The sequence below is a fragment of the Corylus avellana genome, chromosome 8 (genome assembly GCF_965113065.1).
Source record: "Corylus avellana chromosome 8, dhCorAvel1.hap1.2, whole genome shotgun sequence".
NCBI lineage: Eukaryota > Viridiplantae > Streptophyta > Magnoliopsida > Fagales > Betulaceae > Corylus > Corylus avellana.
This window is the reverse complement of record NC_142497.1, coordinates 16,883,145-16,900,722: the sequence shown is the minus strand read 5'-3', so window position 1 is coordinate 16,900,722 and position 17,578 is coordinate 16,883,145. Positions and strand designations below refer to the sequence as shown.

Here is a 17,578-nt window from a genome sequence, read left to right as displayed (position 1 = left end):
CGCCGGAGAATCCAAGGCCGGTCGGATACATCAATCACAAACAACAAACAAACAACAAATTTTCACATGATTAACCAACAAGATTCGCCGAAAAACAGATATTGGAAAAACAAAAAGCTTTGCCGGAGCTTCGCTGGACATACGCCGGAACTTCGTTGGGGCTTCAAAACTGGCCGAAAACACACAGAACAGGCTGGCAATACCTAAAAACAGAAGAAAAACACTGAAAAACAAAACAGAAACAGTCACTGGAGGCTCGCCGGACCATTGCTGGAGTATTGCCGGAGCTCGCCGGAACTTGCTGGAGAAGACAGAACACTCCGGCCACTTCAAAAACAGCAACTACAGAATCAATAGAGGGCCACACAGTAACGTTTCAACACCAAAAGCAACAAATCGTCGGAATATTTTTTTTTTCCTGATGGCCGTTGCAACTTTTCCGGCCACCACAGAACACTCCGGCCGCTTCAAACAAGAGAGAAAACCACCGCAGAACCATCCGGCCAGCATCACAGAACATCAAAAACAAACAAAATATATATTTTTTTTTTCTCACCGGAAGGAGTTCCGGTCACCATAAAACAAGAACAAAACAGCTCTACGGAACTCTTTGGAGCTCTTTGAAGGTACTGCCCGTGTGGGTTAGCCCACACGGGCAGTGCTGCCACCAAGAAGAAAATTAAACTACCCAAGAATCGAAACAAGCTCTGATACCATGTTATAGTTTGTATGAACGGTTTAAACACAAAAGGCGGAGGCTATTATATTATTCAACTTATGTTAACCTAATACAAGCATCCTATTAGATAGGATTAGGAAAATACCATAGAGACAAAAATACCCCCAAAACCCTAATGACTCAAACCCTAATTCTTCTAACAAGGAAATGTATGATTTTAAAGATAATTAAGAGGTTATGAGAAAGTAATTTGACCTGAACCCATGACATTGTGTGGGGCAACAACCAAGTGGTCAACTGAGGGAATACACTTGCAAACCCAAAGTTAAGCGAGGACGGTACGCTTAACAAACCCAATAGTTAAGTGGAGCCAATAGACTTAATAAACCTGACGCTAGGAAGGGGTGAAAATACTTGCAAACTCAAGGTTAAGCGAATGCAATATGCTTAACCACCCAATGGTTAAGTGGACGGATATGCTCAACAGCCCAATGGTTAAGCGAGTGTTTTACGCTTAACAAGTCAAAAAATGAAAAACTAAATGTCAATGTTCTATATGTATGCACGTAATTATTTAACTATTGCTGTCAATTGAAGTTTTGATTAGATTATGAAAAACTCCTCTCTAGAATGAATGATTTGATAAATCTGTTACATCACTTTGATAGGATTTTGTATTTTTTTTTTTTTTTTTTTAAGAAGATTTGTTGCAATAGTTGATGGGCACTAAGTAAAATATTGGTGAAATGAGAGTATAATATATAAAATTACTCTTAGAACATTCCCAATGGAGGAGCTAAATGGTACTTTTATCTAAAATGGCTAATCAGATTTGTAAAAAATCTCCTACATTAGATTAGCAAAAAAAAAAATGCAAAATGTATATTTTATTAGATTAGCAAAAAAAAAAAAAAAAAATGCTACATGTAGCAGCACTTTTCTCAGGAGCCATTTTATTTTTTTATTATTTCTCTCACTTGTTTTCATTTTTTCTAAAACTGTCTTCTGCTATTTCTCTTCCACATCTCCCTTTTTCCAAAATTCTCTCCTATTATTTCTCTCTCCACATCTCTTTTTTCCCAAAAGTTGAAAAATATGATATTTAGGAAAAATACAATCTTTAAAAAAAAAAAAAAAAAAAATTAAATGATATAAATAAGAATATAACTAATCGGATGTAGGAGGTATTTAAAAATTCATTAGATAAACTAGATAAAGTGAGTTTTGATGAGTCATTTTGTATAAAAATTTAGCTCCTCCATTAGTAATGCTCTTAGGTTATATTAGATAAACGAAATAGTTATTTCATTAAAGAAAATGAATAGCTTTTACTGGGAACGGAATCAGGTGAAATATAATAACCCTGGTGTTAAGAGTATTTGATGAGCATATACTTGAAATAACTATTCCCATTGCTTATGAGAATGACTATTACAAGATTATTTCATTCCACATTTTTCTATTTTAAATTAAAACTAATCATTTTTTTTTGGTTGAAATAGTCATACTTCGAACCAAAACTTATCTCTATTTTTATTATCTTTCCTAATATATCTAAAGCTTTCAATTTACTTCTTTCCAAAATAATGTCCAAGTCCAGCAACACAGGACTTATGACCTACCAAGATTATGCGAAGTTCACAAAATACATATAAATGACACAAAAGCCATGAAAATACTCCCAAAAAGATTAAAGATTTCCCAAAATGATAATTTGATTAAGCACAGATCTTGTGGTCACTTTTGACAGCTTGAGGCAATTATCGCCAAACAAGGAGAGAGCAGGACTCGAAATCTGAAATGATGGGGGAAAGTATTTGAAAAAAAAAAAATAAAAAAGTTCAAACTGGGGTGACGGAAAATGGAGCATGAAAAAAGAAGAAGCACTCAGAGTCGATCACGACCGCTCAATCCAACTCAGCAAAACCATAAAGAAGAAAATTAGATCCCACCAAACCATATGTCTTCGAGATCCTTTGTCACAAAGAAAATGCAGCAACACTCGCAGCAATTCCAATGGAAAACCACATTCCATGCCCGGTGAGGCTCAAGGCACTAGACTCGTGCACTTTAGCAGCCACCGGAGGGCTCTCCGACACCGGTTCCGGCGGCTTATAATTACGGAAAATATCAAGAGGAAGAAGCACTTTGTCCACTTGGTAAACGGCCAGCTCATCATCCGTATACACTGTACTTCCTATAGTGGCATTGACAACGCCAGTCGCGAGCCCCACATCCTTTCCGGCAGATGTCACATTTAGCGGGAACTCACCCGCGCTGGTGTCGCCGGCCTGGGTCGGCACCGGATTGCTCAAAGTTTGGAAGTTGGGCAGGCTAACAAAAGTGGCTAGGATATGGAACTGAAGGAGCTGAACCTTTTGTAGGTCGCTCAGAGAATTTATAGCGCCCGATCGGAGGTCCGAAAATGCCTTGTCGGTTGGGGCGAAAAGGGTATATCCAGTGTTTGATTTCTGGAGCTCCCCGTTGAGTTGGTTTGCCACTCCGGTGTTCTTTAGGAGGCGGACTAGCACCGTGAACCGGCCCGGCTTTTCGAGGATTTCGATAATGTCGGGGGCCTGGGCTAAACCTGTGCTCCAATGGAAGATAAATGCAAGTAGAAGTGAGAGGGAGAAGACAACCTGTTTGCTCATCGTGGCAGTGTGTTTGTTTGTTTGATGTGTGTGGGAAGGAGAAGAGGAGAAGAGGGTTTTTATTAAGGAGGGAAGGGAATGTAGTTAGGTGTTTGTAGCTAATCTGTCTTGGAAAGGTGGAGGAATGACCGGATATAATGAGAGATTTTGGTGTTTTAGCAACTAGTTTGCTTCGGAAGGCAGGAAAAAAAGGTAAGCAAATCATTGCTTTTGCTTTCACGTATGATTATTTTAGCCATGAAAACTTATTTGTCGATCTCAATTGGATGTGCGGGCAATTAAAGATGAATTTGATTGCTTTGCTTTCACATACCGAACAAAAAGTGTGGGGACAGGATTTGTAATAATGTGTATACACAGTTACATGATTGATTTATATTTATTAATATTGGTTAATTTATGTTTTCTTATGTAAGTCGATTTAAGTTTACTTCTATTGGTCGACTAATTCAATTATAAATAGGGAACTATGTGTAAACAATCAATTTAATGATCACAATCTAGTTTTAGGGGCCAGTCGAGTCACGCCTCCATGCACCGCCAAGAGTTTCTGCCTTTGAAACTCCGCTACTCCAAAGTGGTCCAATCACCTTGGTAGTAGCACCACTCAATAAATCAGACGCCAAAGAGTCCATAACCGTCAAGATCGCCGCCAAAGACCTCTTCACGAGCCGCCATGCGCCACCCAAGGTTTCTCCCCGTGTACGAGCCACACCCTGCTACAATCACCCAATCACCTCGGAAGCCATGACTTTCCAAAGATCCGGGTGTTAGTCATTCCAGGTCTGTCGAGATAGCCCCATTCTGAGAGTACACGTGCTAGCACGGGCGTGCAATTCAACATTCATACACACCGCCAAGAGCTAGTCCTCCCATACATGACACATCTTGAAGTTTTTATGCGTCTTATTAACTCCCTCACGTGCTAGCTGACATAAGCGCGTCAAATGCACGTGCTTTATCCTTGACACACGCCCACGGATTCGGGCACCCGATGTAGCAATCCGGTCTACTGACCTAATCAAGTGGGTTCAGAGCAATCCAGCCCAAGCCTAAGAAAGAAAGAAGTGAAATAGGTTGAACAACAATTAAGAAAGAAAGAAATGAAACAAGATGAGGCAAGGCTGCAATTTTAAAAAGTTTGGGGTGTGAATTAAAAAGGAAATCCTATCAAAATGGGTAGTGTTTCTTTAAAAAAATTATGGTTTCTCATTAGTTTAACGATTTGAGAGTATATTTTTTGGTTTGGGATGATTTCTTGAGTTTTTGGGTTAAATCTCGAGCAAATTTTCAACAGAATTTTTGAGTGGGCACCGAATTGATTATGGTGCTTTTATAGTTATAACGCCCCAGTGAAATCAATCAACTTATGATTGACTCCATGGATCTCATCCTCTTCGAACAGAGTCTGAAGCAGAAGACTTTCTCTAAAGACAGAGATAGCTATAATTTAAATCTACATTCTACTCCTCAATACATCCTGTAGTATCCAACAGTTCTTCTATCATTAAGCTAGTTCTCCGCATTGACATGATCACCCATTGCGTCAAAGTTGTTGAAGTTGTGGCTGCAAAAGTTCTTCAAAGTGCAACCTGGTTCCATAGCTGGCTGCCTTGACTTTCGATCGCGTGCTATAAGTATGGTCAACTGGGCGATCACACCCACCAGTTGAGATGTCAAAAGTTGATAGCCTCATGAACTGGGATGTCCATGGGCTCCAGGTGGATGTTCTCTCCAATATCTCCAACTTGACTGCGTTAGGTCAAGTAGCTGGATTCCTTCAGGGCGGCATTCTCTGTGACAAGTAGCAGAGTCAAGACTGACTCGAATAGAAGCAAATAACTAAACCTTAAGATCAAAATCGTATTGGCAAACTAGTATATCCTCTCGTATGATTATTACCTAAGCCATATCTTTTAAATCCAAAAGTCTTCAGCGCAAAGAGATCTGATATTAACTGTAATGCCCCAGTGAAATCAAAACCCAGGGATTTCATCATCTCCGAAGAGGATATGTAGTGGAAGAGTTTCACTAAAGGACTGCGATAGATAAATAACCAAAGTGAAATTTATAGCATCATAACATAAACAGACTTCCAAGTGTCGTGGTCAAAGATGAGTCATCAAAGTATATTACAGACCACATCTAATTGTTTCGAATATAAGTACAACCTACATTTAATGAGGTATAACATAATAATGATCTCAATCATATCTTGGTAGGTAACTCCATCAGCATCCTACATGGACTTGAGCCACACGGAATCTAGGTCCTAAAAAATGATTTGGGTCCAGTCTTTCACAAAAATCGGTTGGCTTCAAGGATCCATTTTTAGGTAAACTATCTATAACAACACAGATATACACATATGGAAAAATGAATACAAGAGTAAGTCCGACGACTTAATGAGTAAAAATTCACATGACGTACACGTTATTAAATGATAAAAGGTTCTTTGACTCAAATACTCATATTGATGTTCACCTAAATAAGGGATAAAGTATTAAATAAAATAGTATATGTATCTTAAAGTTAAGAAAATAAAATAAAATTCGAATAAAAAACCTAAGATTAACATGAAAATGGGTCAATGATGTCTAGCTAATTTTAGAAAAGTGAGAAATGTTATGTTAGAGTACACGGGTAGATATATGTGGAATAGGGTTTAGGGTTCGATAGTTTAATTGGGTCTAATGATGTGATTAATAGTAGGCACATAGCACATAATTGGAGGCTTAGGACTGAAATTAGTCCTCCAATGTAGAGTGCAAGATAACTAGATCATGGGAGAGTTTTTGAGACGAGCAAACGTGTGAGTACGAGAATCGAGAGTCCTTTTTAGTCTACAAAAAGGGCCAAGTATATTACTTACTGAGCTATATATATATATATATATATATATATATATATATATATAAAAGCATGATATTATTATTGAATACGAGCTCGATTACTTTATTTACAAAATATGATTCTATGCTTACAAGGTTATTTATTATGTCAAAGAAATGTTGTTGATTGAAAGGTCATGAAAGCAAAGGCTGATTGCTTTTATGTACATGACATGATGAGATTTCTATGTATCATGAGACTTGCCATATATATTGCTTGTGACCAAAAATGCGCATAAAATATCATTACATTGGGAACAACCCCCAAGTACGGCAGAACAGTCTTAGTGCTGCTAATAAGTAATAAGTAGCATCAGGAATAGTCCCGAGAGGAATAGTCCCGAGAGGAATAGTTCTCAAAACACTAATTGGGAACAGTCCTCCTAAAGTGGAATGATTCTCATATGTTAGATACGAGGAACATTTCTCAAATGTTAGATACAAGAGTAATGCTATTTAGAAGTATTTCTTGCGGAACTTGTCCGCAAAAAGGCTGGGTTAAAAAAAAAAAATTCACAATCACGCGTGAAGGACTAAAAGCAGGGTTAGGTTTCAAATTTTTTCATTTTCTCCCCCAAATCCCCAAAACGTTTCCCTCTCCTCCTCTCCCATGGTGCTCCCTCCCTCCCCTCATCTTCGGCCGCCGCTAGTGAACGCCACCCATGCCACCACCGGTTAAGCCGACCATCCAAAACCAGTCACGTCATCAGCTTGAATTCCGGCCGGCCTCTACCCGCCACAACGATTGGGGACGCCCACCATCCAAAAACTGGAAAGTCACCGGCTCGAAAATCCGGCTGAACGCCACCACCGGTAATTTTTCTCTCTTATTATCTGGTTTTTCTCTTGTTTTGGGGAATAGAGTCCTGGTTATCTTGCTGATTTCGAAAAGCAACTGAGGCTTCCTTGTTGTAGTTTTTTGTTTCTATTAGTTCCTGGTTTAACACATTTCATAAATTTCTTATCGAAGCAGAAGCAGCGCCGACCCGAACCAGTACTCTCTCTCTTTCCCAAATCGCATGCCACCACGAAGCAGCAGCGCCGGCCATTGAAAAAATGGCAGGCCGAACACTACCCTAATCCGACATTTGAGGTAGGCTGAATGGGTATAGGTTTTGTTGAGCTGAAATCATGATGACCGATTATAGTAAGAATTGGTGGTTTTTTGTTTGATTTCGAAAATGGGTAAGAATTTTTGGGTACATTTTGTTTTTCATTGGGGATTATGGGTTTGGTTCTAATTTTGTGATTTCTTTACTATTTTGATGGAATTTGGATGAATGATTTTCGGATGGAAGGTTGATTTTTGTTGAGTCCTAATTTCCTTGGTCAATGTGTTGAAATTTTATGGGAATTTCTTTGTTTAAGTCGAATGGATTTGGGAGAAACTTTCTTCGGTTATTCTTTGGTTTTGGTTTTATTTGCACAAGATCAATCTGCTTTTCTTTGCAATGGAATTTGTGTTTTTGTGGAACAATAAAAATTGCTTTGTGCTGTGATAGAGGCTTCTACCTCTCCTTCCTAACTTGAAAATTTCTAACGAGTTTGTTGCGATTGCTACTATATATGTTTTGATTTTTTGGTTTCGGTTTTGGTTTTTGTTTTATTTTAAGAACATAAAATCAAACAGCACAGAAAATCAAAACAGGTATATATGTTTTGATTTTTTTGTTCACAAATGAAGATTTGAAACTATATATGTTACGAGGAAGACAATGAAAAATAAATTTCAAAGTATGTAAGTGATTTATTTTAACTTACCTAGCTCCAAGTTCTTATGGTCAGCCACACTTAGTAACTTTGATCTTCTTAATCAAAAGAATGATAAACATTGTTGATATAATATTTCTATTGAGCTGAAAACTATAAGTTTTTGCCCTTGCAGGCATTGTTGATCAACTTCCAAAGATGACCATTGCTCTATTAGTTGATGAAGGCACAATTCCTGAACATTGCCAGGTTTGTGACGATATAATAGATTTTCTTATGCTCATCAAGGATGCCATCATAGCAAAAGGCTTGTCAAGGATATTGACGGCTTCATATTTTTATATAATTTTGTACCTTGTTGATTTAATTGATTGGTTTAATTGGATATTTGGGCGAAAGGATTTTTTGTATTGCTAAGGGTTTGGCATTTATTGGTAATCCTGAATAGCTTTGGGAGATGATTTTTTTGTATTGTTGAAGGATTTGAGAATTCTGACGTAATAATAATGGTTTCATATTTATTGTAATGTTGACGGCTTCATATTGTTATATAATTTTGTACTTTGTTGATTTAATTGATTGGTTTAACTGGATATTGGTGGGAGATGATTTTGTATTGCTGAAGGGTTTGGCATTTCTTGGTAATCCTGATAACTCCCATTACATAACAAATTAACTCTCCCATCACAAAATAAGTATTACATAATTTCCAATACACAATACATATTAACACAAAATATTAAAACAAAAAATCAACTTCAAGAAAGGTACATAATTTGTTTTTTTGTGCTATGATCCTCAAAGAGTTACAATAAGCAAAACACTAGGAACTATGATAGTTACTTGCAAAACCCTCCAGGTTTACGCATTTTTTTTCATGTATTTTATTTTTGACATAGCAAGAATCTTATATTTTGAAAGGAAAAACATTATAAGAACCAGAATTATCTAAAAACAAATTTACAAGGTAGATTGCCAAAATTAAATCACCATTCGTCTCTAGAAAAAATTTTTCCATGGTGATCACCTAAAAAATCAAGACACTCCCAACACTAACCCCATCTTATATTATAAAATAAGCCGTGCTCTCCAACAATACTTGGAGCCTGTTGCACCTATCAAGCAGATAGAACTCAATACCAATAATGAAAAGAAGGAAAAAGCTATAGTATGCAATAGAAAGATATTGCAAATGACCAACAGGTCGTTAACATTAATCTGAATACTAAACTGATAATATTTAAAAGAAAGTACGACTACATCAACAGTAATTGAAGTCATTAGAACCACTAGTAACCTTCTCACTATCAACACCCAAAATCATTACACCACAAAAATGGCTAACTAGTCTATACAACACCAAAAAAGTGCCAAAAAAAAAAAAAAAGGCACAATAGCCCAAAAAGAAGCACTGTAGCTTGCATTCCTTCCATTCCAATTACCGTTCCAATAGCTCAGGTGGCCACATATCCTACAAAATTATGATCAAGATTTCAGATAACAATATAAACCAAATCTCATTAAATAATTATTTATTTTCAATTTTAATACCTGAATACTTGCATTCTCTTAAGTTTCAAAAACATCACAAGGAGCTTCGAATAAATACGAAACATCATCTCCATGGGAAGTCTTTAAGTTAATGTTTTACGTGGTGCAAAAAAAAAAAAAAAAAAAAAGAAAGTTAAGAAATGCACAAAATGTTTTAATAATAATAATTAAGCACTTGGGGAAGGAAAGTAAGTAACCTTATTTTTTCGTTTCCTCTGAATGAGATTAGTCTTACACGGCTCATTGCCTTTTCTTTATGATTTCTTCATTGTCCCTTTTTCCACTGCAGACATCTTCCTATTATGCGGTAACTTTCCTCTTTTTTTAGCTACAATAGGACTATGAACCTCATTATCATCTACTAATATATGCATACCTTTGCACAAGCTGTCATATCTTTGTACTTCGGGGTTGACATTCAAAGCATCAAAACTACATTTAATTAAAGTATATCTTCGCTTCACATCCTTCCTCCAACGGTGAAGATAATATTTGGGGGGCAAGGATGTAATGTTATGTGCACACAATAGAGCAAAGATGTGTCTGCATAAGATGCCTCTTGAGTCAAAGGAGTCACATGTGCATTTGACTTCAAATTCATCTCCATCTTCATTGAAGTAGACAACATATGTTACTACTTTCACGTATGCATCTTCAACTACTTCATTTTGAACTTTTACCTGTTCAGTCACTTGGTAGGTGCAAATTGCACTCTCTTTAGTCAAAAGGGAGAGAGTACAATAAATTCTGCCTATTGTCTAACACTGAACTTCTTTGAATTTGGTAACGGTGTAAACTTTTTCAAATTTTTCCTCAAAAGGATAGAAGGTTACACATGGAAGCTTAGTATTAAAAGACTTGAAATCTGCAAGACTCTCATTCTCAACATTCTTCCGCAAAGCAACATCATATTGGTCAACAAATTGCTTCAAAGTGGTAGACGGACGCACATAGCCATCGAAAAAGGCATTCATACTTTCACTCCGCTGTGTAGTTCTCATACCAGCCCAAAACACACCTTTCAGATATGCTGATACACAAAACGAACGCTCATTATATAACCGGCGCAACCAATCATGGTCTTTAAGGTCATAACTATCTAGTGGACTTTGCCATCCTACTTCAAAGTCACTACATGTTTGAGACTCATAAACACATTTGTGTATGACACTCTTAATGGCAGAATAATTTTTATATCATTTAAACTTGTCAGGAATTTTTTTCAAAATGTACCATAGACAATATCTGTGTCGGGTTCCTGGGAAAACTCTTGCGATTGCATTTTTCATAGCTCGATCTTGATTTGTTATAATTGCAATCGGCGCTCGGCCGTTCATGCAATTCAACCAATTCTGAAACAACCATACAAAATTTTCTGTATCCTCACTAGATATTAATGCTGCCCCAAAAGTATTGACTGACCATGGTGGTTCACTCCTACGAACGGAGTAAATGGCATACCGTATTTGTTAGTCAAGTATGTCGTGTCAAATGTCACGACATCCCCAAAACTTTCATACGATGCCCTTGTTGTTGCATCAATCCAAAACACATTTTTCAACCTAGAATCATCATCAGAATCAACTGCAAAGTAGAAACCACTATCGGTTGCTTGCATCTTATTCAAATAGTCTAAAAGTACTTTAGCACCTCCTTGGCCAAGCCGAATGTGTCTTTCCTTGTTAATAAAGTTTCTGCAATGTTTTTCTATAAAAGGAAGATTCTCATACCCCCCAACTTCAACAACAAGAGAGTTAAAACTCTGACTTAGTCCAATCCCAGATATATCATTTACTATAATCTTTCTTCTCACGTTAGAATTCAAATTCCTATTGCATTTATAATATCTTCCCTTGTTTGGACTTAAATCATGATTGTGGTCAATAATTATACTAGTCACATACCAATTTGTTTCAACCAACTTTGCATTCAACTTTGCCTTACAATCCGTTTTTAATGTGGGATATGGCTTACTTGTCGTGGGTTGTGGCTTGCCTTGATGCCCACATGCAAGGGTGACACATATCTCTTCTCTAGTGATTTTGCCTTTAGTAATTTTTTTGATTATCACCCCAAAACCTCTTTTCTGGCCAAACCGCCTATAATATGAGAAAAGCTCGTTTATGGAGCTAAACATCATACCTCACTAAGGTTGCTCAACATTTTCGTCTTCACTTACGAGCTTCCACTCAAACTTGCCCTTGCCTGTGCCATTATTGTTGTCCTCATCCCTTATAGTTTCATTTCCATATACAACACAAAAAAAAAAAGTAATAAATAAAGAAACAAACAAACAAACCAAGATGCGTATATAATAAAATTCAACAAAACATCATTCAACAAATGAAGCATAAAATGTACGAATGAGAGAAGACGAGCCTCACAAACCATTTTCAAGGACAATTTCAGAGGGCAGGTCATCACCAACACGAATATGTGTACGTAAGTTGTCATCTTTGCATTCATTTTCCGAGTCCATCTAGGAGTTATTACAAGAAAAAATTCAAATTAGAAACATGAACTCCAAGCATGAAAAACATGAACTCAATGGTCCAAAACCCTCCAAAATTAGCACTGAATCTTTGACCCAGCTCCACAAAAAATGGAGCTCATTTTTTAAAAGGTACCTAAACTTATGCTATTGTTTAGCTTAGGTACCTAAATTACTTTCCCTTTTTAAAAGGTACCTAAACTTATGCTATTGGACAATGAAGTACACGTAAATTACTTTCCCTTTTTAAAAGGTACCTAAACTTATGCTATTGGACAGTGAAGTACACGTGTACTTCACTGTCCTCAATTAAAGCTCCCTCTCTCGCAATGCAAAATCTGTTTTTGTTCAGTACATTTTACGGGTTTACTTTAGCATTGGTTGTAACGAGTGGGAATGGGAGACTCAGTGAGTGGAGGTGGTGGTGGTAGTAGACTTTTCTGAACCCGTGGGTTCTTCATTTCCAGAAGATCGGTCTCGAGCTCAAGTGCCCTCTCTGGTATGTTTTGCTTATGTTTTTTGTTTTTGTTTTTGTTTTTGTTTTTGTTTTTTTTACTTTCACATTTTTCTTTTTGTGGTTGGTTTTGGGTTTGTTCGTTAATGCTCTAATTGGTAGCTTAGAAAATCCATGGTGAAAGACAAAATTTGTTGGGTAGCACGAATCCTTTTTTCTTATTTCTTGGTTCACATTCTAGAAGAGAAACTGGATTATAATCTTATGCTATTGTTTGGCTACAAAAGGGAAAGTAATTTCAAATTCATTTTTTAAAAGGCAGTAATCTTATGCTATTGTTCAGCTTAGGTACAATTTTTATTTTTTTTGAAAGGTCCCATTATCCTTATTGTATGTTTGGTTGCTGAGAAAACTAGTTTTGAACATGATACCAAAACTTGAACAAAAAGCAATACCAAGCGGACTAAAAGTCTTTTAAATTTTAGAAGAGTTTCTTACCAGGGAAAAGGCCATGGAGGGCGGCGGCGCTGCTGCTTCGTGGTGGCCGGTGCACTGGATTGCGACAGTCGGTGGTTTGGGAGAGAGGGAGAAACTGGGTTCGGGTCAGCGCTCCATAAGCATAACGTAGTGGTTGGCGGCGCTTCATAGCCACTGAATAGTGTGGCCTGCAGTGGTGGACAGTGGTGGCAACCGGTTGTGGTGGTGGGTGGGAGGAGGCAGGAGAAATTGAGAGAGAGAGAGAGAGAGAGAGGGATTGGAGATTTGGGATTTTGGAGGTAACAGTGAAAGTGAAAGTGAAAGTGAAAAATGAACGTGTGCGTGTAGTTTTTATTTTTATTTTTATTTTATTTTTAATAAAAAGGTTGGTTAACCCAACCTGGGTTAACCAGCCTTTTTGCGGACAATTTCCGCAAGAAATGCTTCTGAATAGCATTACTCTAGATACAAGGAACATTTCCTTTGACTGTAAACGAGAGGCAATGACCTTTAATAAGCCGTCGGGAATAGTCCGAGAATGAAATGAGATGCATTATGACTTGAATGGATAATTGATCATGTAAATGGAAATTGAATTGCATTGCATGAGATTTATGTGATTCACAAATGTTTATGAACCGCTTGTTGCTTAGGTATGCGCGTAGGCATGCACTCTCACAGTTATACAACCATCATGCATATAGAAAATTTCAAATTAAAATGCAATTAAACTATTTTTACTTAGAAAGGGCTACATCAACACCTTATTACAAATTTAGTTGCTAATGCTGGTGCTGGGTTGGCCTCCTGTCATGTTCATCTTCTCTTCAACTCTTCAAGCCTCCAAGAAGATCTTTGTGTGAAATATTTTTCTAAAACCAAGCACACATCTCTTCAAGGCTTAGAGGCCTATTTAAATGGTGTAAAACAAACCTTAGAAGCCCTTGGCATAGGATTCGTCCAAATTCGCGTTCTTATATTGCAGGACGATTTTCACAGAGCAAAATTCCGAATTAGGAAAATCTTATTTCCAAATGATTTGTTTTGCTTTGAGTTAGGTTTCCAATGCTGCTAATTTCACCTCAATCCGATACTTGAACAGAAAGTTATGCTCAAAATACTGAGATATGTGAAGAATCCAAATTTGAATCCAATCCGATTTTTAACTTTCCGATTTAATCATTTTTGTTGGAACAAGTGGCTCATATTCTACTACTGGCCTATTGGGTGTAATTAGTTTATGTGGGCCTAGGGACAAATAAGTTATGGGGGGGGGGGGTATTTTGGAGTTTTTCAAAATACTTACAATTATGGTTTTCTTATAAATATGTTATGTTGTAACCCTAAATCATTGAATTGTAAAATATAACCGCACTGTCTCCTGTGGACGTAGGCACTTTGCCGAACCAGGTAAATCTGTGTCTCGGCTCTCTCTTCATCTCTCTTTCAATTCCATATTATTCATCATTGTTGTGCATGTTAATAACAATTGGTATCAGAACCTAGTTTTACGATGGCTGGGATTGGCACATCTTCTACGAAATTTGATGTGATGAAGTTCGATGGATCCTGTAATTTCGGGTTATGGCAGAGATGTGTCAATGATTTGTTGGTGCAGCAAGGGATGTGAAGGCGTTATATGGGACGAAACCATAAGGGATGGCAGACATAGATTGGAAGGAACTTGAGGCTAAGGCGGTGGCTACTGTTCGGCTTTGTCTGGGAGACGACGTGATGTATCATGTCATGGATGAAGAATCTTCGGCTGCAGTTTGGTTGAAACTAGAAAGTCGGTATATGTCAAAGTCGTTGACGAACATTCTCTATCTAAAGCAACGGTTATACAGCTTGAAGATGGCGGAGGGCTCGGATTTGAGCCAACATATCAATGTGTTCATTCAGGTAATCGGCAATTTGAAGAGGGTTGATGTGAAGTTCGAAGACAAAGATAAGGTGTTGATGCTATTGAATTCACTCCCAACTTCTCCTACATATGAGAATTTGTTTTCAACTTTGACATGAGGGAAAGAGACCTTGGAGTTAGAGGACCTTACAGGAGCCCTGTTGACTTTTCATAAGAGGAAGAAAATCAATGATGAAAGTTCTCAAGGAGAAGGGCTAGTTGTAAAGGGTAACCAAGAGCGTGGAAGAAGTAGTAACAAGGGTGGTTCGAATGACAAGAATTCTCGGTCAAAGTCCAAGAAGAAGAAGGACATCAATTGCTATAAATGCAAGAAGAAAGGGCACATAAAGCAAGACTGTACAGACTGGAAGAAGAATAAGGACGATGAGAATAAAGGTTCCTCAAGGTCTGTGAATGTAGGTCTGGAAAATTTAGACGATGCTGATGGTGATTTGCTTTCTGTTGCATCTAATTTAGAGCATCTTGTGGATTCTTGGATTTTGGACTCAGCATGTTCGTTTCACATGGCGTCCAATAGAGATTGGTTTGACACCTACAAGTCAGTTAATTCTAGTGTAGTTACTATGGGTAATGGTGCACATTGCAAAATTACTGGCATCGGTAATATTAGAATTAAAATGCTTGATGGTGTAGTTAGAATGTTATGTGATATTAGGCATGTACCAGAAGTGGAAAAGAATCTGATTAGGCACCTTAGACTCAAACAGCTATGGTTATAAGTCTGAAGGTGGAGTAATGAAGGTGACTAAGGATGCGATGGTAATGATGAAGGGGCATAAAAGTTTAAAAAATATCTATAAACTATTGGGAAGTACAATTGTAGGTGGAATCGCCTTTACGGAATCTGAGTCCAATTGTACTATTTTGTGGCATATGCGGTTGGGTCATATGAGTGAGGGGGGCATGTTGGAGCTTCATAAGAGAAATCTGTTGAAGGGTGTTAAAATGTACAAGCTTGATTTTTGTAAGTTCTGTGTTCTAGGGAAGTAGAATAAGGTATAATTCAAGACAACCACATACAAGACAGAGGGTATTCTGGATTATGTTCATTCAGATGTTTGGGGACCAGTGAGGACAGCGTCACTGGGAGGACATATGTAGTTCGTGATCTTTATAGATGATCTCTCCAAAAAGGTTTGGGTGTACTTCATGTGGCACAAATCGGAAACGTTTGTCAAGTTCAAGTTGTGAAAAGCTAAAGTGGACACTAGACTAGGAAGAAGGTTAAGTGCCTCAGGACAGATAATGGAATTGAGTACACAAATGACAAGTTTAGGGATTTTTGTGAGCAGCATGGTATAAAAAGACATTTTATAGTACAGAAGACACCACAGCAAAATGGTATGGCGGAAAGGATGAATAGGTGTATTGTAGAGAGAGCACGATGTTTCAGGTTGAATGCTGGACTTGCAATGATTTTTTGGGCAGATGCAGTGAGTATGGCGTGCTACTTGATCAATAGGTCACCGAGGGCAGCACTAGATGGGAAAGTTACAGAGCAGGTGTGGACAGGTAATAAGGTAGATTACTTTGGTTTGAGAATATTTGGTTGTCCAGCCTATGTGCAGATACCTAGTGGAGAACAATTGAAGCTTGATCCAAATTCTAGACAATGTGTTTTCTCGAATATGGGAAAGGGGTTAAGGGTTACAAGTTTTGGGATCCGAAGGCAAACAAGACAATGATTAGTAGAGAAGTGGTATTTGATGAAAATTTCATGTTGAAGAGTACTTAGGGTAAAGGGCAGCAGGTGCCATAAATTAGTAGCGGTGATAAGCAGGTGGTGCAAGTGGAGTTAGAGACTCCTGTGCAGGAGAACACTTCTAAGGGTATAAAGACCTCTACTTCAGGAGTTAAGGAGCATCATACTATTGCCACAGACAGGCCTAGATGCACTTTCAGGCCACCAACAAGGTACAGTTTTGAAGACATGGTTTCTTATGCTCTTGTCAACAGCAGTGGAGATCCTATTACTTTCAAAAGGCTGTCAATAGTCAAGAGAAGTGCAGATAGGTGGGTGCTATGGTGGAAGAGGTGGAGTCTTTGCATAAAAACCAGACGTGGGATTTCGTGGACCTTCCAAAGAGGAAGAGGGCGATAGGGAATAAATGGATGTTCAAGAAAAAGGAACCAGTATCAGAAAAAGTGGGGAAAAGTTCAAGGCTCACCTAGTAGCAAAGGGTTATTCACAACAAAAAGGGGTTGATTATGAGGAAATATTTTTCCCAGCGGTCAGGCATACTTCTATCAGAGTGGTATTGGCATTGGTAGCTCATTATGACATGGTATTGGAGCAGATGCATGTGAAGACAGCATTTGTAACACCCCCAAAATTATCCTTGGCTAACCTGGCATGGTTACTGGCAATTACCCTAGTTAGACCAACTTGTGGCTAAATGAGGAATTGCCCCTCTAAGCATTATTAGAATTAATGCATTGGAAGGTGATATAAACCTGAGAAAACTATTAAATCATGACATAGGCAAGTATAATCCTCGAAAATTAAAGACATAGAGCAACTAATAATAATGTAAAAGAAACCTGATAGCAGCATGAAGATTCTAAGGCAAGGTCCGTAGTGGCAACGATGCCACTCTTGGATTCTAGTGAGAAACTTCCTAAAAGGGTAATAAGTGAACATTTAAACCTCACAATTAGGTAAGATTGAGCTCATTTAAGTAGAAATAACTTGTAGTTTTAGTAAACAGTTAAAAGAGGTATTGTCCCCGTTAATACACTATAAAAATATT

General features: G+C 37.7%; 2 pseudogenes; both read right to left on the bottom strand.

Annotated features, from left to right (window-relative positions):
• Positions 1 to 2,658: 2,658 nt before the first annotated feature.
• Positions 2,659 to 3,330, bottom strand: LOC132164547 (fasciclin-like arabinogalactan protein 11 pseudogene; annotated as a pseudogene).
• A 6,910-nt stretch (positions 3,331 to 10,240) lies between these two features.
• LOC132163011 (protein FAR1-RELATED SEQUENCE 5-like) lies at positions 10,241 to 11,961 on the bottom strand (annotated as a pseudogene).
• Between the last annotated feature and the right edge of the window lie 5,617 nt (positions 11,962 to 17,578).